We start from the raw sequence: 27,500 nt of genomic DNA on the forward strand, positions 1-27,500 counted from the left end.
TCTCTCTCTCTGCTCTCTCTCTCTGTCTCCTCTGTCTCTCTGTCTCTCTGTCTCTCTGTCTCTCTGTCTCTCTCTCTCTCTCTCTCTCTCTCTCTCTCTCTCTCTCTCTCTCTCTCTCTCTCTCTCTCTCTCTCTCTCTCTCTCTCTCTCTCATTCATTCTGTTTGTCTGCCTGTCTTTCTCATTTATCTCTCTTTCAATCTTTATTTTCCGATTTATCCAACTCTTTCCTTTTCCTGTTATGCGCAATATTATCAACCTCTCCTCTTCATCCTTTACATTTAATCTCACTCTCCTTAACCCAGAACTTTTATTGATGTTTCTCTCTTCCTCTTTTTCCTGTCTTTTTTTTTACACGAAAAGTTTTTTTCTGAGAAACTTACAGCCGCGTCTCCACCTTTCTTTGAGGAGATGTTGGTGGATCCTCCTCCTCCTCCTCCTCCTCCTCCCTTCCTTTTATCTATCTGGCTATCTATTTTTTCCTTTCTTGTATTCTTACCTCCTTCGTTCCTCTTCAGTCTTTGTTTTTTTTCTGCTTCTTTTCCTCCTACTTTTTTTTTCTTCCTTTTCCCCTCCTCTCCTACTTCCTCCTCCTCCTCTTCCTCCTCCTCCTTCTCCTCTTCTTTCTTTCTTTTTCTTCGTCTCTCTTCCTCCTATTCTTCTTCCTTCTCCTCCTCCCCTCTTCCTCAGTCTTATTTTCCCCTGTCCTATTCCCTCTCTCTACTCCTCATTCTCTCCCTACCTGCCTCCCCTCTTTCACCCCTTCCCTCCCTCCTCCCTCACACCCTCCCTCCCTCCATCCATCCATCCCACCCCTCCCTCCCTCCCTCCCTCCCTCCCTCCCTCTCCTCCCTCCTCCCTCCCTCCCTCCCTCCCTCCCACAGTATGATGCTCGGATTAGTTAGACCTTTATCATCATTATGACCTTAATTATATCCTTTCTCCGTCTCATCAAGGCTCAGTCCTAATCCTCACTCACTTGACACTCAAACACACCCTCTTTTTCACCTTCTCTCCTCACGCACACCTACCTTCGCCTCCCCTCATTTGATACTTGCAGATACACACACGCACACACCTGCTCCTCCCCTAAACTGAGAGAGAGGGAGGGAGGGAGGGAGGGAGAGAGAGAGAGAGAGAGAGAGAGAGAGAGAGAGAGAGAGAGAGAGAGAGAGAGAGAGAGAGAGAGAGAGAGAGAGAAGGAAAGAAAGGAAAAAAGAAGACTCACGCACTCACACCTTCCTCTCCTTTCGCTTGATATATCTCTTTCCCTCAATCACGCAAGCATATAGCTTTCTGTCCTCATTGGACTCTCTCTCCTCCGCTCACTCATACCCTCCCCCTCCTCTCATTTTGACACTCCTCCTCCCCCTCCCTCTCATTTGACACTCCCTCCTCCTCCCTCCTCTCATTTGACACTCCCTCCTCCCCCTCTTCCCCTTCACTTGACACTCTGCACCCCCCCCTCCTCACCTTTGACACACACTCTCCCCCTATCCTCATTTGACACCTCGTACCCTCCCCTCCCCTCATATGACACCCCTTCCCTCTCCTCCTCTCATTTGGACACTCACACCCTCTCCCCCTCCTCCCACTTGACCCCCCTCCTTCTCCCTTCACTTGCCCCCCTCCCTCTCCCCCTCACTTGACCCCCTCCTCTCTCCCCTCACTTGAACCCCCTCCCCCTCACCTGACCCCCCCTCCCTCTCATCTCCTTTGACACACACACCCTTCCCCTCCTCCCCTCACTCGACACTCCTCCACACACCCAGTCTTCCCTCAAGCACACAACCGCCCTCAGTAGCGAGATGTCACCCGCTATTTTTCTCTCGAGCCGCCCACGATAGCCGCCCACGCCCGCCCACGATAGCAGGCGATCGACCTCCGCCCGTCCATCCACCGCCCATTTTGTACCGTTATGTCTCGGGCGGGATTCCTTATTCACTTTCCCCTCTTTATCCCTTTCTTACCCTTGCCTCTTCCCTCCTTCGTTCCCCCTTTTTTTCTCACTCTCTTCTCTTTGTTCTCATCTTTTTCCCCCTCTCTCCTCCTCCGTCGCTGCTTCTTGCTTCTTCTGTTTCTCCCTCCTCTTAGTCTTTATCCCCTCCCTGCCTTTTTCTTCCCTCTTTCTGTTTATCCATTTCTTCTTCATCCTCGTCTTTATCTCTTTCCATCTGCTTTTCTTCTTCTTCTTCTTCCTTTTCTCCCTTTGTTCTCCATTCCTATTTCTTAAATCATCCTAAATTATCTCATCCAGTTTCACACTCGCTCTCGCCACCCCCACACCTCCTCCCTTTCCCTCCCTCCCTCCCTCCCTCCCTCTCCCCCATCCTCCCCCCTTTCCCCCACCCTGACCCCCCAATGGAGCTAACTCAGGGATCATACACCACGGCATTCACTCCCCCAACCCCCCACCTCCACCCGTATCCCACCCCTGTCTCTTTTCCATTCGGAGAGCATTGTGTCCCACCTTCCCACCCTTCCCCCTCTCCCTTTCCCTCCTTCCCCCTCCCCCTCTCCCTTTCCCTCCCCCTCCCCACTCTCCCCTCCTCTCCCTCCTCTCCATCTCTTCCTCCCCATCTCCCCCTTCGTCCCCTCCCTCCCTCTCTTCCTCCTCCCTCCCCCTCCCCCCCCCCCCCCCTCCAAAACACACCCCTCCCGTTCCTGCCCTTCCCTCCACCCCTCCCTCCACCCCCCTCCTCCCCCGGCGAAGTGAAATATGTGGAATATGTAAATGTGGAGGCAGTTGTCCGCTCGTGCCTCCTTCGATACGTTAGCTGTGTGAAGGGAAGAGGGAGAGGGATCTTGGGGGAGAGAAAGAGAGAGAGAGAGAGAGAGAGAAGGGAGACCAGTTACTCTTTTTTCCTGACCCTTATGATTTCCCAGATATCCATATACCGTATTTTGTTTCTTGTCTCCCATCCTTTCACACGCCATTCCTTTCTTTCCTTATCTCTTTTCCTCCCTCTAACCTTTTCGCTTTTTATCATTTACCCCGTCTCCTTTCCTTTCTTTCCTCCTTTTCGATTTACCTCCTCTTCTGTTATCATTTTCTCCTTTTCCCATCACTTCTCCTTGTCACTGACTCTTTTGCCTTCATCTCTCCCCCCTCCCTTTTCTCTCTCTCACTCTCTCTCACTCTCCCTCTCTCTCTCTCTCTCTCTCTCTCTCACTCTCTCTCTCTCTCTCTCTCTCTCTCTCTCTCTCTCTCTCTTTCACTCTCCCTCTCTCTTTCACGCTCCCTCTCTCTCTCATTCTCCCTCTCTCTCTCATTCTCCCTCTCACTCTCATTCTCCCCCTCTCTCTCATTCTCCCTCTCTCTCTCATTCTCCCTCTTTCCCTCTACCCCTCCCCTCCCCCTCCCCCCTCTCTGTCAGCCCCTTGTATAGGAAGAAACTTTTCTGACATAACAAAAACAAAAAAGAAAAAAAGAAATAAGTACCCCCCAGGTGCAAGTACAACCCCCCCCCCCAGTGCCCGAGTTGTATTGCACTCAGTTATGTAAATCTTGGTACCCCACTGGCGCCGGGGGGGAGAGGGGGGGGGGGGTATGGTGACGGTGATAATGATTAGCGGTGATAGTTGGCGTGAACAGGTTGGCGGCTAATCACGGAATGGTGCCATTGTTACAGGTAAGTTATGGTGACGATGGAGTTATGGTGGTTATCTGAGTTAATATTGTTTCGTGTAATTGTTTTACGTTGTGTTTGATAGTCTGGTGATAATGACGGATAAACAGAAGACACTGATAGTATTGATAATAATAGATGGAATAATGATTATTATGATAGTAATATTGATAATGATAACAATAAGGATAATAATAAGGATAATAATGGTAGTAGTTGAAACAAGATAAATTTCAATAAGGATATTAATGATAAACCATTCTCATTAAAATTACCAGCGCGTCGACTATTCTCTCCAGACATATAAAAAATCCCGTTAAAAGTTATACTCAGATCAGACCTAAATAAAATAGTACGATGTCTCTGGCCTACGAGAACACTGTATTCACTCATATCCTGATTTCGAGATTTAAAAAGAAAAAAAAATATATATATATATACATATTTGGAGAACAAAAATAAGAGGAAAATAAGGAAATCAAATTATAACTGCAAGAACTATTTATCGTGGTCATGGCCGCTATACAAGTGGCGTCTCTGTCCAAAGTTCCTTGAGAATTACACGGGTTTTATATAGCTTTTGGGAGGAAGGAAAAAGGTGGATCTAAGTCTGAGGTTTGGATCCTACCTTCCACAGCCGCTGTCTTCTCTTTCTCGTGTCTCTTTCTTCGCAAATTTTTATGTCCAAGTTTGCCTTCTCATTCTTCTTCATTTCCGTTTCGTCTTTTTTCTTCTTCTTTTCCATTTCGTCTTTTTTTTTTCTTCTTCTTTTCCTTTTATTTTCCCGTTCTTCTTTTTTGCTACTACTACTACTACTACTACTACTACTACTACTACTACTACTACTACTACTACTACTACTACTACTACTACTACTACTACTACTACTACTACTACCACTGCTATTACCACTGCTGTAACTAATACTACTATTACTACTGCCATTACTATTACTTATATTACTATTACTAATGCCGATATTTTTTTCTGACTGCTGCCACGCTACAGTAATCGTTGCAACTACCGTTACTAATACTTTTACCGCCGCCATTATCGTACACGCATTTCCACAAGTCGTTTTAAGAATAGCATTAATTTTCATAACAATAGCGACTGAAAAAAAGGAGAGAAAAAGGGAGGAAGGAAGGAAAAGGGAGGGAGAAAAATCGAGAGGAAAAAAAATCTCACACGATGGTGACATTAGCACTAATCTGGCAGCGGTTCTTTCCCCCGGTCGGGTTATTTTAACAAAGCTGAAATAACAAAAAGCGAACGATAAAACGGCTAGCGTCACGGGTCTTAATAACACGCCAACACGGCATACTGTGGCTTGTTGTTGTCATAGCGGACCCTTGAGCTAAATTGATCTAACTTATGTAAATCTGAGGAGTTTATTCATGCTAATGCCTATGCCTTACCGCCGCCCCTCCCCCCCCCCCTTCCTCTCTCTTTCCCTCCTCTCCTCCCTCTTTCCCCTCAACGCCCCCTTCCCCTCCCCTCTGTCATACCCCCCCCTACTACCTCTCGTCCTCATTCCCCTCTTCTCCCCCCCCCCCTCCCCGCCCTCCCCTGTGGCCAAACTGAGCTACGTTGGCTCTGCTTGGGGGTCTCACCCTGTGTGCGTGCGCGTATGCATGTGAACAAAACGTAAATCTGTGTGTGTGTGTGTGTGTGTGTGTGTGTGTGTGTGTGTGTGTGTGTGTGTGTGTGTGTTGCGCGTGCAGGTTCTGTAATCCGTAATTCTGCAAATGCACATAGCGTATTTATTTATTATTTTTTCCGACTGTATCTGCATCCATTTACGCCCGCTTGCGTGTACCTGTCTGTCCACGTGAATGTCAGCCACGCAAAATAGTCCTTTCTCCAGCCGCGGTGGATGTCCCCGTCGAGGCTCCTCCTCAGGATCCCCCAGACGTCCGTATGTCTCGGGGGATCAGACAACGTTGTCAGCGAAGGGCAGATGTCAGGCCACGCCGAGATGGGTGTTTTGTTCTCCTTATCTTCCAGCTTTTTCTGCTTCTGCCTAGCCGAGCGGAGGTCCGTCTGCTGGCTGGCCCGGATTCTGCAGCCGAGAAGGTTTACATATATATATATATATATATATATATATATATATATATATATATATATATATATATATATATATATATATATATATTACACACACACACTAATACACTTATACACACATGCACATATTATATATACTTACACTCAAAAGTACATCTTTAACTACTTTGGTAAATACCCTTTTGGTTCTCAAACGCCCCCGCACGAAAGGCACTGAAACCTATTCTGCTTCCCTTTCCGCCCTTGTCTCGTCAGATGTCCAGCCGCTTCAGCCGTTGTGACACAGGGGCTGTAAGGAATGTCATGCGCAGACAGGCTGCTCTTCTAGCCACGCAAGTACTCGATGCACAGTCCTTCCATAGCGTGTAGAGGACCGTATGATTAGATAAGTACCCAGCGCTACTTGCGTCAGTCCCGTCTGTTTTTCTTTTTGCTTCCCTTTTTTTCTCCATTTTTCGATTTTTGTCCGTGGCTATGACGAACGGATATCCATTCATTGGAGTCCTCTTGGTTGGATAAGCTATCGAAGAAAGTTCGGATAAAAGAAATATATATATCTTCACATCTGGTTAAATTGGAATGGAAATGTGATTCGAAAGGATAATGTAAATATAATTCGGAGCTGCACGAACGGTAAAATTCGGTAACTGCTTCCAAGGTCGAGTCAGTTGTCAACGAAAATATGTGTATATGTATTTTTTATCTCTCCTCTCCGTTTACACTACGCCTCACTATGATTATTCCAGTCACTTTTTTCATTCACTTATCTGACCCTGGTCTCGGCAGGAAGATAAGATAAGATGAACGTCGAGAGTATGCAAGCAGCGGCTCACAGTCCGGCTGACTCGAATTTCGACGGGTTCGGAGCTTCTTCAGTGGATTCGGAATTTTCTTCAGTTGACTCGCTGCATTTTTCAATGGAGGCGAAGCTTCTTTCACGAATTCGAATCGTCTTTGATGGATTCGAAGCTTATTTTAATGGAGTCGATGCTTCTTTTACGAATTCGAATCGTCTTTGACAGATTCGAAGCTAATTTTAATGGAGTCGATGCTTCTTTTATAGATTCGAAATTTTTCTTAAAGTGGATTTCGAAGCTTCTTTAAATGGTTTTATCGGATAGTTATTTTATCGGATGCGAAGCTTCTTAAACGGTTTCGAAGCTCCGTCAGTAGTGATTACGAGCTTTTTAACGGATTCGGAGCTTCAATAGATGCGGAAGCGGCCTTAGCGGATTCGGAGGCGCTTCATGGGCTTCGCGATCCGAATCGGCGGAGATCAGCTCTTGGCTAAGCGCTATTCGAGGGACTGGTTGATGAGAAGTTTTATTTGTTGCTATTTTTCTTAGTGCGCCAGACGGTAAATAGTAACAGATTGAGAACAATTACAAGTTTGCTGTATTTCGCTTTTTTTCATGGAAATATTATAATGAAAGAATGAGAGGGAAGGAAGACGGGTACAGACGATCACTTACGTTATTTAAATAAAAATCGCGGATGAAAGCAAGCGACACCGATTCTCCATCAATGAAATATAGCACGTGAGCGCCACTACCCCCCCCCCCCCTCATAAAAAAATAAAATAAAAAAATATTAATAAATACATAGATAAAAAGCTTCGTTAGAAAATGGCAGCGGATGTGTCGTGTGTGAACGTGCGTGCGTGCGTGCGTGCGTGCGGGCGAGTTCCTTGGAGGCCGATTGACGGACTACACGACCAACCCAGATTTTTTTCTTTTCTTTTCTTTTTCATTGTTGATATTGCTCATTCTATGCTTCGTTTTGCCTTTTTTCCTAAAAAATTTTGGCGTTGCAGCGATGAAATTGGAACGTCGGTAGCCATTGATTTGACTATTTTCATCTTCCGTTTTGCGTATATTTATTTCTCATCTCCGTCGTCACGATTATTTCAGTTCCTTTCACGGTTGACTATTATTTTCGTCATATTATCGACATTATCACCGAGCCATTTATACGTTTACGAAAAGCGCCACAAAGTTTGAAGTTGGATATTGCCTCTAGTTATTACACGGAATGAATGGCGCCGCCGACCGACAGAGCGGATTTTAGTTTTTTTTTTCTGCGCGGGAGAAGAGCGAGAGAGAAAGAGAGAAATTTTATCCCTTTACGTGATTTTGTTGTTGGTGATAATGTTATTGATATAGTTAAAATCGTTATTTTTATCACTACCGAGAGTTTGATGTATGACCATATTTTTTCCTTACGATCATCTGGTGCTTTTGGTATAATTTCAAACTCTTGTTCATCGTAGAATAATAGAAAATAGAACGAACGAAAGAGAGGAAAGGAAAAAAAAATCAAAACTGAAAACGGAACGCGAAATAAACAGAAAACAGAAAAACGGAAAAGAAAAAACACAACAAAACAGAAAACGGAAAGGAATAAAACAACAAAACAGAAAACGGAACACGAAAAAAAAGAAAATACACGCCATGGAAACGGGCGCCCAGGGTGTCCTTCATTACAGGAGCAGATCCGTCGCAGCAAAGTGATACACAGGCGCGCTGCCACAGGTGGGGTTGTGGGGTTATGGGTAAATGGTGTAATCACAATTAATCAGTTATTCGGGAAATCATCAATAAATCTGATTGAATTTGGCAGAGCAAGAGTGCTTGGACTAGCCGCTACGGCCGCTCTGATAAAATGGCGGGATGTTGGTCGGTGATGGACGCTAAGCCTTATGCTTCTCTTATGAACGGTGGCCGCTTATTGTGTTTCCGGCATTCCTTTTCTCGCTGTTTCTCTCTCTCTCTTTCTCTCTCTCCCTCTTTCGTTTTTTTCATCTTATTTTCTTTTTTCTTTCGTTTCTTCTTTCTCTGTCTGTTGTCCGTCTCTCTCTCTCTCTCTCTCTCTCTCTCTCTCTCTCTCTCTCTCTCTCTCTCTCTCTCTCTCTCTCTCTCTCTCTCTCTCTCTCTCTCTCTCTCTCACACACACACACACACACACACACACACACACACACACACACTCAGTCACACACTTACACATACACACACTCAGTCACACACTTACACACACACACTCAGTCACACACTCACTCGCCAAACACCAACGCACTCAAGTTTTGGCTCGCCCTCTCCCTCGCGGACAGGAGAGCGCACGCAAAGAGGCACAGGCGGGTCGGGTTTCCATTTAAGCGCATTCAGATCCTATTGATTGAGGAATGCTGTAGTTTGTAGGGGTTCAGATCCTCATGCGCAGGGGTTACCGGAAGTCGGAAGCCCCTGGTTAGTCACAGGGGGCAGGGTTGGGGGCGGTTCGGTTAGGTGAGGTTGGGAATGTGGTGAAGGGGGTTTGCGTGGCGTGTGGGTGTGTAGGTGTGTTTGTGTGTGTGTGTGTGTGTGAGTGTGTGTGGATGTGCGTGTGTGTGTGTGTGTGTGTGTGTGTGTCTGTGTGTGTGTGTGTGTATGTGCGTGTGTGTGTGTGTGTGAGTGTGTGTGTGTGTGAGTGTGTGTGTGTGTGTGTGTGTGTGTGTGTGTATGTATGTGTGTGTGTGTGTGAGTGAGTGTGTGTGTGAGTGAGTGTGTGTGTGTGTGTGTGTGTGTGTGTGTGTGTGTATGTGTTCAGTAAAGGTAGGAAAATTATATTTAGTACGTCTTTTTGTAAAATTGATTGGTTTAAGGTGTTTTTTCTTGTATGTTTTCGCGTTGGGTGTGAATGCGTGTGCGTGTGTGCGTGTGTGCGTGCGGACCACACCAGAAGCCTTTTTGTTGCGGTGTTGCATCACTAGGTCTTGCCTCACGTGCTTAGTGATGGTTACGATGAGTGCCGGATCAGTTGTGTCGTTTAGGTTCTATTTACTCTTCTTGAGGGAATGTTTCAAGGCGTTCCGGGTTCATTGTGGACGGCAACGCGCGCGCGCACACACACACACACACACACACACACACACACACACACACACACACACACACACACACACACACTCGCAAATACACTGCTCATTCTCCCTCTTGATCTTCGATCTTTCCTCTCTTTCTCCCTCCTCCACTCTGCCTCCCTACCATCTCTCCCTTTTCCCTTCTCTTGTCCTTTTCTATCCTTTACTCCTCTCTCCACCCCCTCCCCTCCCTTTCCTTGTCTACTCCTTACTCCCCCCTACTCAGCTGCTTTCCTTCCCTCTTCCCCTGCTCTACTCCCTACTCCCCCATACACCACTCCTTTCCTTCCCCTCTCTCTCTTCTCTACTTCCTACTCCCCACCACCTACCCCACTCCCTTCATTCCCCCTCATCCTTTCCCTTCTCTACTCCCCACTCCCCCCAATCCCTTCCTCCCTGCCCCCAATCGAATCCCTACACCCCCCACTCCCTTCCTTCTCCTCTTCCCTTTCCTTCTCTACTCCCCACTCCCTTTCCCTTCTCTACTCCCTACTCCCCCACTCCACCCCACTCCCTCTCTTCCCACTGCACCCCACTTCCTTCTCCCTTCCCTTTCCTTCTCTACTCCCCACTCCATTTCCCCTCTCTACTCCCCTCTCCCTTTCCCTTCTCTACTCCCCCCACTCCCTCCCTCCCCGCCCCCAAGCGAGTCCCGATGCCACAGAGAAGGTGGAAGCTCCAGCCGGCCAGAGATAACACGTATTGGTTTCCTGTGACAGGTTTACTCCCCTCCAGTTATTGTTACACCACCACGCTTCTCGCCCTTTCGCTCTTCTCTCTCTCTCTCTCTCTCTCTCTCTCTCTCTCTCTCTCTCTCTCTCTCTCTCTCTCTCTCTCTCTCTCTCTCTCTCTCTCTCTCTCTCTCTCTCTCTCTCTCTCTCTTTTCATTCTCATGACCTTTATTCTTCTGCTTGTTTTTCCTGGTTTCTCCTTTTCTTTCTTCACTCCCCATCCCCTCCCTTCCGCCCTTTTCTTCCTCCTCCTTCTCCCTTTTCGCCTCCTCCTCTCCTCCTCCTCCCTCCACACTTCCTCCTCCCTGCCCTTTCCACCCCTCCTTTCTTCCCTCTCCTCCCCCTCCCTATCCTTCCTCCCTCCCTGCCCTTTCCACGCCTCCTTCCTTCCCTCTCCTTCCCCTCCTTCCTCCCTGCCCCTCCTCCCTCCCTCCTCCTCCCTCCATCCTTCGCCTCCTCCCTCCCTCCTTCGCCTCCTCCCTCCCTCCTTCGCCTCCTCCTCTCCTCCTTCGCCTCCTCCTCTCCTCTCCCTCCTTCGACCACGTCCTTCAGTGTAATCTTCCTTCGTGTCGTGGTCCTACTGTCACTCCGAATGCTGGGGCCGAACGTCATCCCTCTGGCGGTGGATCTTGGAACCTCTCTCTCTCTCTATTTCTCTTTCTTTTTCTTTCTTTTTCTCTTCCTCTTTCTATTTCTCTTTCCTTCTCTTTATCTCTCGCGCTTTCTCTCTCGCGTTTATCTCTCTCTCTCTCTCTCTCTCTCTCTCTCTCTCTCTCTCTCTCTCTCTCTCTCTCTCTGTCTCTCTCTCTCTCTCTCTCTCTCTCTCTCTCTCTCTCTGTCTCTCTCTCTCATTTTCTCTCTTTTTCCATGTCAACCTTCGTATATCTATAGGCTTTCGTTTACATAATTATTAGCTGGAAGTATTTATTTTTCTGTTCGAGTGTATTATGCCGTCAGTGTGTATGTGTGTGTGTGTGTGTGTGTGTGTGTGTGTCCGTGTGCGAGTGCGTGTGCGGGCGGGCATGCGACCAGCGTCTGCCGCATCCTGGAGTGTGTGTGTATATATGTACGTACGCAGGGTCGGGCAGGGCGCGCGGGCGAGGGGAGAGGCTGCGTCTGTTCCCGTGATTATGTTATTATTTTTTATCGGGTAATTATCTCACCTCGCGGCGGCGGCGGCGGCGTCGAGGCAGGCAGTGCCACGGGTGCCACGGCATTCCGGCACTGCGGGATGGAAGGTGGCAGGAGAGAGAAGGGGGACTGGTTAAAACAGAGACATGAATAACCAGGAAGAAGAACAAGGGAAGAAATGGAGGCAATAGAAACAGGGAAGGAACGGAGGCAGAGAGAGAGAGAGAGAGGGAGGGACACAGGCAGGCAGGCAGAGTGAGAGAGACAGCGAGAGACAGAGAGAGAGAGAGAGACGCAATAGAAAGAGGCGAAGAAGTAAATAAGAAATAAAACGTAAAAGGACATGTCTTCTAATGTGGGAGAGGAAGGGAGGACAGTGGGGGAGAAGGAGGAGGAGGAGAAGAGGGATAAAAAGAGGAGAAGGAAGAAAAATAGAAGTCGGAGAAAAATTTCGATAAGGAAAAAGTGGAGAAAGAGGAGGAGGACGAGGCGACGAAAGAATTCGATAAGAAAAAAAGTGAAGGAGAAGAGAAGGAGGACGAGACGAAAGCGGAAAAAAGAGAAGAGGGAGAGACGGAAAAAGAGAAGAAACACAGAGGAAAGGGAAACAAAAGCGAAACAAAACAGAGCGGAATATTAGCCCGCGGTGCCATAGTTGACAGAGTTGCCACAGCGTCGCAAGGCCGCCGCGTCCGACACCGCCGCCAGAGAGTCGCCCTCGCAGCATCGACGCGGCCCTTCCAGAGCATTCTTCTTGGCCGCCCACTTCGTACAGGCCCGCACGCGCGCTCGTTACACGCCCGGGGAACGAGGCGGAGCGAGGCACGGGGGACGGGGAGGGGGGTAAGGGGGAGGAGGAGGCCTGCTATGGTTTCGATATGTGTGTATATATTTTTCCCTGTTTGTCTTTTCTTTTCGCTTAATTTTCTTCCTTTTTGCCCTCTATTTATATATCACCTTCCCCCCCCCTCACCCTCTCTCTTTCTCTTTCTCCTTTTTCATCTCTTTCTCTCTCTTTCTCTCTCCCTCCCTCTTGCTCCTTTCCTCCCCCATCCCCCAACCTGCATCCAACCATCAATCCCTCCCTCATTCCCCCTCTCCCAATTCATCCGTCTCCTTCCCTCACCCTCTTTCTCTCCCTCTTCCCTACTCCACCCCTCAAAGAAAAAGAAAAAAAAAAACTAAAAAAAGGAAAAAAACTAAAAAAAAAAAATCAGTCTGGCGGGGTCTAGACGCCAAGGACTGTTATCAGAATACGGAGATGGAGAAGACTCAGGAGAAGGCTGGGGGCGCAGGCTGTGGGCCGTCTGGGGGAGGGGGGGGGGATGAGTGGATGGGGAATGAAGAACTGGAGAGGGTGGATGGGGTAAGGGAGAGGAGGGAGGAGTGGGTGGAGTGGGGGAGAGGAGGGGTGGATGGGGTGAGGGAGAGGAGGGAAGGGTGGATGGCTGATGGAATGGGGGAAGGGTGGATGGAGGAATGGAGAGGAGGGAGGGTGGATGGGGTGAGGGAGAAGGGGTGGATGAGGGAATGAAGAGGAGGGAGAAGGGGGGAGGGGTGGGGGAGGGAGAGGAGGAGGTATGGATGGGGGAATGGAAATGGGAGGGGTTAGATGGGGTGAGGGTGATGGGTAGTTGGGGAGGAAAGTGGTGGGTTAAAAGAGAGGATAGATATGAAAAGGGAGGAGGGAGGGAAGTGGATAGACAGGAATAGGGAGTGAAAGAGGGGAGAATGGGGGTAATTGAGAGATAGAGGGGGGAATGGAGGATGGGATAAGGGAGTGGGAAGAGAGACGAATGTCGAGAAAAGGGGAGAAGAGAGAGAGGGGTTAGGAGATGAAGAGAGAGAGAGAGAGAGAGAGAGAGAGAGAGAGAGAGAGAGAGAGAGAGAGAGAGAGAGAGAGAGAGGATGTGGAGTAGAAGGAAATTCAACATTCCTATTCTTCCTCTTCCTCCTATTCCACGCATTCTACTCCCAACTCCATCGCGGTTAGACAGTGTGGTGGAGGTGGGCGGTGGGCATAGGGAGAGAGACGAGGAGGAGGGAGAAGGGAGAGGCAGGGAGGAGGGAGTGGGGAGGGGAAGGGGAAAGGGAGGTAGGTATATAGGGGCTATGTAGGAGAGATGAGGATGTAGGGACAGAGGTAAGCGGAGATGGAGGGGCGGGGGATGGGAGGAGGGGGGAGGGAGGAGGGTATAAGGTATAGGGGCTGTGGATGGGGGTATTGGGGGGGAAGGGGAAGGGGGAGTGATATAGGTTAGTGGTGGTGATCAGTGAGATGACATTCCTTTTCGGTCCACCAGAAGGGTTTTCAAGCGCACTTGTGACTGTAATGGAACTCCTGCTTTCCCCTTTCCCCTATTTTCCCCTCTCTTCTGCCCTCCTCATCTTCGCCTTCCCTACGTCGCGTTCTTTCTTCTCCCTTCCCCTCTTTCCCCTCTCCATCCTCCTGGTCCTTCTCGCTTCTTCCTCTGCCCCCTCTTCTCCTTTATCCTATCCCTTCTCCTGCCCTTTCCTCTTCCCCTTCCCCCTTCCCTTTCCTCTCCCGTCCCCGTATCCCGTTAAAATACGTTGCTCGTGTCTATGTTTTTGTTGCAGGATTTTCTTCTCTTTTGGGGGTCGATCATATGAGAGCATGTGTGTGTGTTTGTATGTGAGCTTGTGTGTGTGTGTGACCGTGTTCGTGTGTTGTGTGTGCGTGCGAGCGTAAGTGAATCATGTAATGTATGCGCTCCGTTATGGCATCCTTGTTATATCTCATACCACACATACTTGAGCAGGGTGGGATGAGTCGTCCCTTAGCGGTGCACTTTGTTCTGGCCCGTTGCTTGTGGTGCAGAGAGCGCGGGGAGGGGGGAAGGGGTGGGGGAGGGGGAAGGGGGGTGTTGCCCACTCTGCATCACCCTCGTTCCTTATCTACTTGCTCAGCGCCCCTATCTTTAGTCTATCCTACCCCGCCCCACCTTACTTCATTTTACGTTATTCTGGCCTGTCCCCCTCCCTTATTTTGTTCTGGCTTATCTTAGTTTACCTTAGTTTTCGCTTATCTCTCTTATCATAACAACCTTACCTCACGTTCTCCTCACTGACCTCGGGCACTTGAATGGTACCTCATGCCTCATATGGGGATCTCCCCTCTTTCGCCTCATCTTCAACTTCCACCACCTCCTCCTCCTCCTCCCCCTCCTCTTCCTTCTCTTCCTCGTCCTCCTCCTCCTCCTTCTTCTTCTTTTCCTCCTCCTCCTCCTTTCTTCCTCCTTCTCCCCCTCCTCCCTCCTCCACCTCCTCATGTCTTGACGCTGCCGCTCTCATGTCGTACGTGGGCGTATCGTGGCGAGGATGGGCGGGCGGGCGGGCTAGAGAAGCTGATGGGCAGGAGAGGCTTATGGGCGGGCGGGCGGGCGGGAGAGACCCTCATCCCAGGAAGTAGGCAATAATTAAGCTCAGCGTTGGGTTTCATTGGCGGTAATATGACGGAGAATCGCCGTTCCCTCCCCACCGGTCCCTTCCCCACCTCTTCCCACTCTTCCCCCACCCCTCTCTCTCTCTCTCTCCTCTTCCCCACTTTCCCCCACTCTTCTATTCTCTCTCCTCTTCCCTTTCTCTTCCCCACTTTCCTATCTCTCTATCTCTCTCCTCTTCCTTTTCTCTTCCCCACTTTCCCCTCTCTTCCTTTCTCTCCCTCTCTCCTCTTCCCCACTTTTTCTCCCACGTCGCCCACTCTTCTTTCTTCCTCCTCTTCCATCTTCTCCCCTTCCCACTCCTCATCCTCCTCTCCCTCTCCCTCCTCCCCTTTCCCTCCCCAGACCCCCTCTCGTCCATACCCCTACCCCTTCCCCCTCCTCCATCCTCCCCAGACCCTCTCTCCTCCCTTCCCCCCCCCCATTATTCCCCTCCTTCCCCCTCCTCCACACCTCCCGATACCCAACGTCGGGTCAGGGTTGACCTTTGACCTCAGTGACGGAGTGAGCGAGCGAGTTGTTATCAAGCGATGGGGGAAAGAACAAAAAAAGATAGAAAAAAAAGAAGAAAAAAAAAGAAAAAAAAAGAAAAAAGAAAAGAAAAAAAAAGAGTTCAGTGTTACGTAACTTAGCATTCCTGGCGTGTTTTGAATCCTCATTGTCTCCTCAGTGCCCTGCTCTTTCTCTCTCTCCTTCTGCTCTGTTTTCTCTCTCTTTTTATCTTTGTCTGTCTTTCTTTTTCTTTCTTCTTCTTTCCGTTTTTTTCTCCTTTCCTTTTTTGTTTTTCTCTATCCTTCCACCCTTTCTCTTTCTCTCTTTCTTTTTTTCTTTTTTCTTCTCTCTCTATCTATCTATCTATCCCTCTCCCTTTCCCTCCCATCCTCCCCCTCCCTCCCATCCTCCCTTCCTCTCCGTCTCCCTCCCTCCCTCCCTCCCATCCTCCCTCTCTCCCTCCCTCCCTCCCTCCCTCCCTCCCTCCCTTCCTCTCCGTCTCCCTCTCCGTCTCCCTCCCTTCCTCCCTTCCTCCCTTCCTCTCCGCCTCCCTCCCTCCCTCCCTCCCTCCCTCCCTCCCTCCCTCTCTCTCTCCAAACACACACAACCACACAAACAAACACACACTCCACAGACCCGACAGCGGCAGATGCGCCCTGGCCGAGCGAGCGACGACCATGAGCAAGGTCGCCATCCGGGCACTGGCGCGTCGTGCAGTGCCAAGATTTGTTCCTTTCAGAGTGCCTCTTCTGCTCCGGTCTTTCCATTGGCTGCACTGTTTCTCTGGTTTTATTGTTATTGTTATTTATTGTTAGTGTTATCGATTACGGGAGATAAGGGAGGATGGGAAGATACGAGTCAGACGTAGACGAAAAGAGAGGGGGAGAGAGAGAGCAAAGGGAGAGAGAGCAAAGAGAGAGAGAGAGAGAGAGAGAGAGAGAGAGAGATTGAGACAGAGAGAGAGAGAGAGAGAGAGAGAGAGAGAGAGAGAAAGAAAGAGAGAGAGAGGGGGGGGGTAAGAAATAGAGAGAGAGTAAGAAATAGAGAGAGAGACAGAGAGATCGACACCTCGTAGACACGCGCACTCAAGACGAAACTAAGGAACAGATGGGGGGAGGGGTGGATAGGCAAGGGGGGCAGCATCTTCCCGTACCGACCGCCGTGTTTGTTTACCTTAAGCCGCCGAACCGCCGTTGCCTCCGCCGACTTCCCGCGCGTGTCGGCGGCGTTGTGTCTGTCGGGGAGGGAGTGGGGGAGGAATTGGGGAAGGGGTGGGAGAGGAGTTGGGGGAAGGGGTGGTGGAGGAGTTGGGGAAGGGGTGGTGGAGGAGTTGGGGAAGGGGTGGTAGAGGAGTTGGGGAAGGGGTGGTGGAGGAGTTGGGGAGGGGGTGGTGGAGGAGTTGGGGAAGGGATGGGGGAGGAATTATAAGTGGTGGAGGGGGGGGAGCTATGAACGAATTGTGCAGAGCGGAGTTGTGAATTTTGTCATATTTCTTTTACGGGACATTTTTTTTTGAGTGGGGGTAAAGGGAGGTTGTGTTTAGATTATTCTGGCTTGCGTGTTTATTTTGCTGTCTGTCTGCAATCTGTCTATCTATCGGGGTAATCGTTTGTCTATTTATTCAGTTATCAACTCAAGGGGGGATTTATCGGATAGGCTTTCCAGGTAATGATGATACAAGTTAACCTATCATATCTTACACACACACGCACACAAACACACCGACACACACACACACACACACACACACACACACACACACACACACACACACACACACACACACACACACACACACACACACACACACACACACAAACACACCCACACCCACACCCACACCCACACCCACACCCACACCCACACACACCCACACCCACCCACCCACCCACCTGGAGTATCCTTCACCGAACTCCCCCCTCCCCCCCCCTCCCCCGCCACGCACAAGCCTGGCTGCCATTTGCAAGCCCAAACTCCTTCGATACTGGGGCGCCGAGGCAAGCCGGATACCTGATGGCTCATTATAGTTTATGTTGTGTTGACCCAGACATAAACTTGGGGATTGGGGTGAGGGGAGAGGAGGGAGAGGGGTGTGGGAGTGGGAGTGGGAGGGGGCCTAGGGGGAAAGGGGAGAGGGGTGGGGTGGGGGGAGGGGTCCAGGAGGGGAAGGAGAGAGGGGGAGAGGGTGAGGGGAGGGTGTCCAGGAGGGGAAGGGGGAGAGGAGGGAGAGGGGTGTGGGAGTGGGAGGGGGCCTAGGGGGAAAGGGGAGAGGGGTGGGGTGAGGGGAGGGGGCCTAGGGGGAAAGGGGAGAGGGGTGGGGTGAGGGGAGGGGTCCAGGAGGGGAAGGTAGAGGGGTGGGGTGAGGGGAGGGGGTCCAGGAGGGAAAGGAGAGAGGGGTGGGGTGAGGGGAGGGGGTTCAGGAGGGAAAGGTAGAGGGGTGGGGTGAGGGGAGGGGGTCCAGGAGGGAAAGGGAGAGGGGAGGGAGTAAGGCCTAGGGGGAAAGGGGAGAGGGACCCAGGGGGAAAGGGGGGCGAGGTGAGGAGGCTAAGGGAAGGGGCAGTAAGGGCTGTTGTGTACATCTACAAGAGGAGAGGACTGGGGTGAAGGGAGGGGAGTAGGGCTAGTGTGTACATCTACAAGAGGGGAGGAGGTGGCGGAGAAGGGGAAGAGAAAGAGATGAGGGGAGAGAAAGTCGAGGGGAAAGAGGTGTTGTGTACACCCAGAATGGGAGTGTGGGGCGGGTGGGGGGGGGATGATGGGTGACCTGGGGTTGGTATGAAACCCTGACGGGAGAGGGTGAAAGGGGAAAGAAAGAAGAGGATGGGAGGAGGGGAAATAGGAAAAACGGAAAAAAGGAGAAGGGGAATAGGAATTAGAAGGGAATGGATATTGAGATTGGAAAAGGGAACGAAAGAGTAGGTAGAGAAGGGAGTGAAAAAGGAGGGAGGAAATGGAGTATGTAAGAGCTAGGAAGAACAAGAAAAAATATTTTAGGTCACATACGAAATAATCTTTAAGATAAGAAGGGAAGATAAGGTAGCCAGCATAAAATAGGATTATCGAAAAAGTTGAAAGGGTATATATGTGTGCGTGTGTGTCGTGTGTGTTATGTGTGTCGTGTGTGTGTGTGTGTGTGTGTATTTGTGCGTGTGTGTGTTTGGGCCTCCACACGTCCCAAACTTCAAGGCCAATGACGCGGCTGATGATAAACGTACGTGACCTTATCAAGGCACCTACGCCCTTATCATCAGCACCCCCCTCCCCCTATACCTTCTCCCTCCCCTCGAACACACTCGCACCCAACCCGCTCCTCTCTCCCTCCCTCTCTCCCCCTACAAGCAACAGTTCACCCCCCCCCCCACCCAGCCCCAACAACAAACAACCTTCTCTCCCTTTCTCCACCATACACACCACTCTCCTCACCCCCACCCCCCCATATACCACCTTCCCCCTCCTCTCCCCGTTTACTTACTACTTTCCCACCCCTTCTTCCCCTCCCCAACATACCACCTCCCCCTCCTCTCCCCACAAATATACCACCTCTCTCTCTCTCTCCTTTTCTCTTTCTCTTTCTCTTACCCTCTCTCTTTCTCTCTCTTCCTCTCCCATTCTCTTCCCCCTGACACACCACCTACCCTCCCCTCCCCCTCCTACAACCCCTTCCCTCCCCTCCCCCTCCTACAACACCTCCCCTCCCTCCCTACCCCCTCCACCAGTCCCTCTCTGTAGACGATAAAGGGATCTTTCTCAGACGGTTGTGAAACAGGGCAGTACAGAGTTCAAAGTCCATGAAGGTGGAAATGGTATCATGTGCCCCCTCCCTCTCCCTCCTCCTCTCCCTCTCCCTCCTCCTCTCCCTCTCCCTCCTCCTCTCCCTCTCCCTCCTCCTCTCCCTCTCCCTCCTCCTCTCCCTCTCCCTCCTCCTCTCCCTCTCCCTCTCCCTCTCCTTCTCCTTCTCCCCATTCTTCGACTTACCGAAGAGGAGTGCAAGAGACAGACGGATGAAGAAACCGACAGGGTAAAACTACAAAAGAGTGCAAGAGACAGACGTACAGACAAACGAATGGAGAAACAGAAAAAAAATAAGACAATACAAAGAAAGAACTGAATTTAAACATCATGTTTTTTCTTATATATTTTTTTTCTTCTCCTTTTTTTAACCGGAAGCGATCTCGTCCACCGGGGTCTGATCTATGCGTCTAGTCAGGAAAAATCAAAGGAATTTATCGGGGTCCTCAAAATGGGGCTCGATTTTGCGGCTAAGTAACTGGCTTGTTATTATTATTCCTTGTGGATTTCGGTTCCTCTTTATTCTCTCTGTTTTCTCGTCTCTTCTTTTATCTTTTCGCCCCTTCTCCTTTTTTTTCTCTTCTCTCGCTTCTCTTTCTATTTATCTACCAATCTATCGCTCGATGGGGGAAGATAAAGAGAGAGAGAAATGGAAGAGAAAGAGAGAGAGAGAGGTAGAGAAAGAGAGAGAGGTGGAAGATAAAGAGAGAGAGAGAGGCAGAGAAAGAGAGAGAGAGAGGCAGAGAAAGAGAGAGAGAGGTGGAAGATAAAGAGAGAGAGAGAGGCAGAGAAAGAGAGAGAGAGAGAGGCAGAGAGAGAGAGAGAGAGAGAGGCAGAGAAAGAGAGAGAGAGAGAGAGGCTGAGAAAGAGAGAGAGAGAGGCAGAGAAAGAGAAAGAGAGAGAGGTGGAAGATAAAGAGAGAGAGAGAGGCAGAGAAAGAGAGAGAGAGAGGCAGAGAAAGAGAGAGAGAGGTGGAAGAGAAAGAGAGAAGGGAAAAAGAGCATTGCCTGATCTAATTTGCCTTTGTTCCTGTTGTTTGTACTCTCAGGTTTATGTAACTGCCGCTCGTGAATCGTAGTTTTTTATATCTGTTTATCGTTGGTAAATTCGGACGTTTTATTTTTATTGGTAGTTATGTATTTATTTATTTGTTTATTTATCTATGTGTTTGTTTATGTATCAGAATGATTTTTTGTCGACTCGAGAGTATATGGATTCTGAAATCATAGAATTACATCTCCTTTCTTTCTTCTTTCCTTGTTTTTTCTCTCTTTTTCTTCTTATTATTGTTATTATCATTATCGTTATTGTTATTATTTTTGTTGTTGTTGCTGTTGCTGTTGCACTGCGGTTTTCGATGCATTAATGTAACCGAGTTTCATCCTTGGTTACGAAGGGAATCGCCGCTTCTCTTGACGAGTTGCACAAGGTTCTCTTCTGTGCTGGACTGTCCGCCATGTTGGAATACAGCTCAGGACTCATTCTCACTCCCAACTCCTCCTTCTCCTCCCCCTCCTCCTCCCTTTTCCCCTTCCTAGTTCTTTCTATTCTGTGTGCCCCCTCTCCTCTCTTCTCTTTTCTTCTCTTTCTCTCTTCTTTCTTTCTCTCCTTCTCCTTTTCTTTTCTTCTCTCTCCTCCTCCGTCTATACTATTATCTTCCCTCCTCTTCTCTCATTCTCTCTCCCTTTTATCGTACTCCCCACTCCCCTCGTCCTTCTTATACGTATCCTTCTCCTCCTCATTCTCTTTCTCCTCCTCCTCCTCCTCCTCCTCCTCCTCCTCCTCCTCCTCCTCCTCCTCCTCCTCCTCCTCCTCCTCCTCCTCCTCCTCCTCTTCCTCCTCTTCCAGCCCCCTTCCTCATAGCCCCCGCCCCCCACCCCACCCACTTCTCCTACCACCCAACTCCTTCCTCACCGCCTCCCCCCCACCCCCCCACCCCCTATTACGGAATGCGAAACGGTCCTGTTACAATATATGTTACTAGACTTGAATGACAGCCTTGTTACGGGCGCCATCGTCTGCTTAGGTAACCTGGCAAGAGCATCATTGTCCGGAGGCAAGGGGGTGGGGGGAGAGGAGGGGGAGACGGGGGGGGGAAGGGTAGGGGGAGAAGGGGTATAGGGAGGAGAGGGGTGAGGGGAAAGGGAGAGGGGGAGTAGAGGTATAGGGAGGGGAAGAGGAGATGGGGAGTAGGGGGTATAGGGAGGGGAAGAGGAGAGGGGAAAGGAGGGAGGGATAGGGGAAAGGGGAAGGGAAGGGGAAGAAGGGTGGGGAGAGGGGGAGGGGGGAAAGGAGAGGGAAGAAGGGCGGGGAGAGGGGTGGGGAGAGAAGGAATGGTTATAGAGGGAAGAGGAATAGAATAGTGTTAGAAGGGAAGGAAGAGGACAAGAAGAAAGAAAGAAAGAAAAGGAAGGGGATATTGCCTTTGTTTTCACGATCAACATTCCCCTTATTGTTACAATCTTTGCATCAGAAGCATAATCTCTGATAGTATTACCATTATTATGATTACCCCACAACTCTTATAACTAGTTTTGTTATTACCAACGTTATCACTTCTAATATAACCATTGTCTCTATTCTAAATGTTTTGATAAATCATATAAGGCAACCGAAGGAAAGGGGAAGTGAGGGGGTGATCGAGGGAAGATAGTGGGGAGGGGGGGGGTTGTAGTGAGGATGAGGGGAAGCGGTAGGGGGAAAGGGAGGGGGGAGAGGGGATGGAAGGGTGTTAAAGGGGAAGGGAAGGCGAAAAAAGAAGGAAAGAGGAGGAGGTAGGAGGGAAAAAGAGGGGGAAAGGGGGAAGCGATTAGGTGGTGATAGAGAAGGAGGGGAAAAGGGGGAGGAACTGAAGTGTGTTAGAGGGAAGGAAGAAGGAAAGAAGAGGGGAGGCGGGAAGGGGAAAGAGAAGTGGGGGACACGGAGAGATTTGGGTTGAGAGGGGATGAGCGGTTTAAGAGAGAGAGAGAGTGAGGGTTGAGTAAAGGATAGAAAGGAGGTTTAAGGATGAAAGAGGTGGGAGTGGGGGGAGGGGGAGGGGGGAAGGGAGGACGAAGGGTGGGCGAGTGAGGCGAGGGGAGGAGGAGGATTTTTTAGAAAAGAAGAGAGACAGAGAGATTGGTGAGGAAAGCAGAGGGAATGAGAGAGAGACAGAGAGAGAGAGAGAGAGAGAGAGAGAGAGAGAGAGAGAGAGAGAGAGAGAGAGAGAGAGAGAGAGAGAGAGAGAGAGAGAAGGGAAGAGAATGAGAAAGAAAGAGAAAGAGAATTAGAGAAAAGAAAGGAAGAAAGAGAAAGAAATGAATAAAGAGAACGAGAAACAAAGAAAAAAGAAAGAAAGGAAGAGAGAGAGAGCGCAGGCGAAAGGGCTCAAGTGTGAAGGCGCAAGACGACGTTTAAGGAGAGATCGGTAATCAGGGCAGCGAATGCGATAGAAAGAAACATGGATAAAGGATAGAACCGAATTAGGGCGAAGAGGGAAGCAGCAAGGAATAGAGACTAAAGCAAGCGGATAGGGGCAGAGGATAGGCGGGAGGGAGGGGGAGGGAAGGACAGGGAGGGTGGGAGGGAGGAGGCGAGATAGGGGAAGGGAGAGGGAGGGAGAAAGGGAAGGGATAGGGAGGGACAAGGGGAAGGGGGCAGAGGGAGGGAGGGGGGGGGAGGAGGGGCTATCATGACCTCGTTACCATGCACCGTAACTTCCTGTATGGAGGCCTGGCACTGACACCCGCCTCCCTACGATACCAGTGCCAGTGTCCCGTGGTGCGAGGGGGGGGGGTGGAGGGGGGAAGGGGAGGGCCACGGGGCAGAGGCGGGCGGGGAAGATGGCACTGCTGGTGATGGTGGGGAGGAGGGCGGGAGTGTCGCTCGTTAAAATGTCACTGAAAACCAGACTCACGTGACACCGGCGAGGCACTGTCTCGGATCGTGTGTCACTGAGGAGAACACAAACACATCAATTGACTCTCTATTTTCTCTCTATTTTCTCTTTTTCTTTCTTTCTCTTTTTTCTCTTAGATTCGACCTCACTACCATTACTTACTACGCCATCGATGCATTTCATCTCACTCCTTTTCTTAACTCTTGAATTCAGCTGATTCATTTTTCATTTTTTCTTTTTCTTTTTTTCGCTTACTGGTTCATTTTTCTTTTTTTTTTCTTTTTTTCTATTTCGCTTTGTGTGTCTTGGGGTTCACACAGGCAGGCGCTGAGGGTTTCACAACGAGCGAAGTGAACCCCGACGCCATTGTTCCTTTCCCGGAGACGTGAGTGTGAACCCGGGCGATTTCGCTGAACCCTCGATGAGTCTTTCTTCTTCTCTCAAATGTGCACATACTTGTATACATGCTTACGTACACGCGCGGATGCAAGCACGTTGATACACAATCCCGACACACATACTGGCTGACAGACACACACACACACACTCGCTGACAGATACACACACACACATACACACACACACACACACACACACACACACACACACACACACACACACACACACACACACACACACACACACACACACACACACACACACACACACACACACACACACACACACACAAACGCTTACACAATCACAAACAAACAAACAGACACAAACGCTTACACAATCACGCACACACACGCATTCACTTACGTACACACATAAACACTTGCTCATACACACACTTACGCTGCTTTTGTTTTAATGCTTCGATATCCTTTCTGAATTACTCCGAATCCTTCAGGAATGTAGCCAGGGCGGAGGGCGTGTCGCATTCCTCGGGGATGGCGAGGGGGGCGGGGCTTCCATTCCTTCTTTCCTTCTTCTTCCTTTCTTCCTCTTTTTTCTGTTTTTTAATCAGCCTTTTTTTCTTTAACTTTTCCCCTCTTTTCTCGTTCTCTTCTTTTTTTACTCGTCTTATTTGTCTTTCTTTTTTTTCTCTTTTCTTTGTCTCCCTATTTCTGCTTCTTCTTTATTCCTCTTTCGGAGTTCTGTTTCTTGTTGTTCTTCCTCTTTGCTACTTCTTTTCGCCTTTTTCTTCCGTTTGAAGCTTTTGGCAGGAATGGCGGGCTGTTCTCCTCCTCCTCTTCCTCGTCCACATCCTCTTCCTCCTACTTCTCTTATTCCTTTTCCTCCTCCTCCTCTTCCTTTTCCTCCTCCTCCTCTTCATTTTCCTCCTCTCCCTCCCCTCCTCCTCCTCCTCCTCCTCCTCTTCCTCTTCTTCCTCCACCTCCTCCTCCTCTTCTTCCCCCTCCTTCTCCTCCTCCTCCTCCTCCTCCTCCTCCTCCTCGTCCTCCTACTCCTCCCTCCTCCTCCTCCTCCAGACGAAGCGTGCGAGCGTGCGTGGAACGCCTTAGAAATTCGGGAGAAGGTTCTCATGCCTTCCTCACCCCTCTCCTCCCCTTTGACCCCTATGGCTCCTCCCCTCCCCCTCCCAGTTTTTTTCCCCTATTCTCTCCTCTCTTTTCTACCTTGCTTTCTTTTATCGTTTTTTTTTTTTTTTTTTTTTGTCTTTTTTTGCTCATCTACCCATCCGTTTCCCTCTCCCTTTCTCCTTCCCTCCCCTTCGCCTCCAATTTCTCCCCATTACCCAACCGCTCTCCCCCTCCCTCCCTCACATTTACCCTGATCTTCCCCCAACACCCCTCCCCCGTTGCCCAAATATCACCCCGCCCCCACCCGCCCCCACCCACCCCCCATTGCCCAAATATCACCCCGCCTCCCTTAACGTGTGGGCGTTGACTTGAGGCCCGAACTCCTGTATTAACGGTCCTTCTCTCTCTCCTTCCAGATCCTGTGAGCGGCGGCGGCGGAGGCGACCATCCTGCGCGTGACATGACACCAGGTAAATCGCAGTTTCATGGGTATCGTGATCGCGTGCAGAAACATGACACAGATACACACACACACACACATATAAATACACACACACACACACACACACACACACACACACACACACACACACACACACACACACACACACACACACACACACACACACACACACACACATACACACACAAACACACGCACACATATACACATATATATATAGATATATACATATACATACAGAGAGAGAGATCACGCACACGCACACACAAACACACACACACACACGCACGCACACGCACACGGACAGAGAGAAAGAGAGAGAGAAAGACAGAGAGAGAAAGAGAGAAATCACACACAGTACGCACACACAGCACACCCCGAGCACACACATTCATACATCGCGCAAATGCACATTCCAAACGGATTACACCCATACCCACACATTACCCCTCCCTGGGCCCCCCACCCCGCCCACCCCCAACCCCCCCGTGAGTGTGCGTGCCAGCAGGGTTCCGACGAGGATCTGGCCTACCCTCTGGACGCCGTAGCAGTGCCTCACAAAGGGACGTGAATGTGAAGAGAAAAATGTTCATTACCTCAGGATACACTTACAAGGCTCTTGCTTGAAGTTGGTGTGCAGTCGGGATGTCGCTGGTCATTTAAGGGGAGGGAGAGAGGGAGAAAGGAGAAGAGAGAAGAGAGAAGAAGAGGAGGAGGGGGAGGAGAAGAAGTAGAGGAAGAAGAGAAGGTGGAGGAGAAGAGGAGTAGGAGGAGAAGTAGAGGAGGAAGGAGAAGAAGAAGAGGAGGAAGGAGGAGAAGTAGAGGAAGGAGGAGAAGAGGAGGAAGGAGGAGAAGAATAAGTACAGGAAGAGGTGGAAGGGCAGAAGAAGAAGTAGAGGAAGAGGAGGAGAAGAAGAAGTAGAGGAAGAGGTGGAAGGAGGAGAAGCTGAGATAGAGGAAGAGGAGGGAGAAGGAGACGAACAAGAGAGAAGGAGAGGAGAGGAGAAGGAGGAAGGGAGCAGGGGGAGGAGAGAAATTGGAATGAAGATAGGAGATAATGAGGAATGTCGGTGAGTGGTTATGCCAAGTGGTAAGGGTGCTCGAGAGAGAGAGAGAGAGAGAGAGAGAGAGAGAGAGAGAGAGAGAGAGAGAGAGAGAGAGAGAGAGAGAGAGAGAGAGACAGACAGAGAGACAGAGACAGACAGAGAGACAGAGACAGACACACAGAGTCAGAAACAGAGACAGACAGATAGGCAGGCAAACAGACAAGAGTAAGCAAGGCCAAAAACAAAACAAACCAACAGGCAGGCGCAGGCACGAGACATAGTTAAGAGAGAAGCAATAGCGCAGAAGGCGACCAAAACAGAAAGGCTTCGAGGTTGGCGTCCAACGGCGCTTCCCGGCCGTCAAGGGGCCAGTAAGTGAGCAAGTTCCGGAATATTCTCGTCAGATCGGGAGGAGGCGCGAGCGAGCGGGCGGAGGAGGGGGAGGGGGGGAGGGGGGGGGGGGCGTGTGTGAGAATGAAAGGATGGCTGACATTCCATGCAGGAGCGAAGGAGTGGCCCGGGGATGGTCACCATATGTTGGGGAGTGTTTAGGGCATCGTGAATTGCTAGTTAAGGATGATGATGATGATGGAGAGAGGGGGGAGGATGGGGCGAGGGGAGGGGGGGGGGGAGGAAGGGGGTGAGAAGGGATGGCTTAATTGTTTGTTTTCATTTTCTCGCGTTTATGGAGGAAGATCTTCTGTAGACGACTTTCTACAGAGATTTCCTTCCAATCTCTGCCTTTCTCTCGCCCTTGGGGGGAAAAAATAGCAAATCGATCGAAATAAAGACGATAAAAAAAATAAAAAAAATGTAGCCACTTGCCCGCGATTTGACAGTGAGTGTCGCAATCCACGAGCATGATTTCAGGGAAAGCTTTTGTAGTTCATGGCTAAGGTGTTCTTGATATATAGGTCGAAGGCTTTTAGAGGGATGATATAGCGCGGGGCCAAAAAGTGTTGGGACATCTCGAGATTCCTTTTTCCCCCCCAGGACGTGCCGAGTAAGTGCTCTGGGATTTTAAGTGTTGCACGCGGGTATTTATCGCCCCAACACTTGAATGGGTGTGCGGCGAGGGGGGAGGGGGAAGGGGGAGGGAGGGAATAACAATGGCAAGTTTCGAGTTTTAATACACAGTTTCGTCTCTCGTGAATGTACGGGGTAGCGAACCATCGGCAGTGCGGTATACATAATATGGTTTGAGTTCCCAACCATAGTGTAGGACGAGGGTGTGTGTGTGTGTGCGTGTGTGGTGAGGAGGGGATAGGAGGAAGGGAGGGGAGAGATAGTGACTGGGTCTGGTTACCACGCGTCTCCCTCCCTCCTTCCCCCCTCTCCCTCCCTCCCTCCCTCCCTCCCTCCTCTTCCTTTTCGTAATGCTTCTGCTTTTCCTCTGTTTTCCTCATTTTCCCGTTTTTTTCTCTCCC

The 27,500-nt window shown here is 50.0% G+C and overlaps 1 long non-coding RNA gene across 2 annotated transcripts in view; it reads left to right on the forward strand.

Moving 5' to 3' along the window:
* The window catches only part of LOC138862009 (uncharacterized), a 77,730-nt gene that overhangs the window by 27,292 nt on the left and 22,938 nt on the right, over positions 1–27,500 (forward strand). For both annotated transcript variants that reach the window (XR_011398613.1, XR_011398614.1), the window contains exon 3: positions 24,981–25,034. This is a non-coding gene — a long non-coding RNA (uncharacterized lncRNA). The remainder of the gene's footprint in view (positions 1–24,980; positions 25,035–27,500) is intronic.

This window comes from Penaeus vannamei, chromosome 6 (assembly GCF_042767895.1).
Source record: "Penaeus vannamei isolate JL-2024 chromosome 6, ASM4276789v1, whole genome shotgun sequence".
Lineage (NCBI taxonomy): Eukaryota > Metazoa > Arthropoda > Malacostraca > Decapoda > Penaeidae > Penaeus > Penaeus vannamei.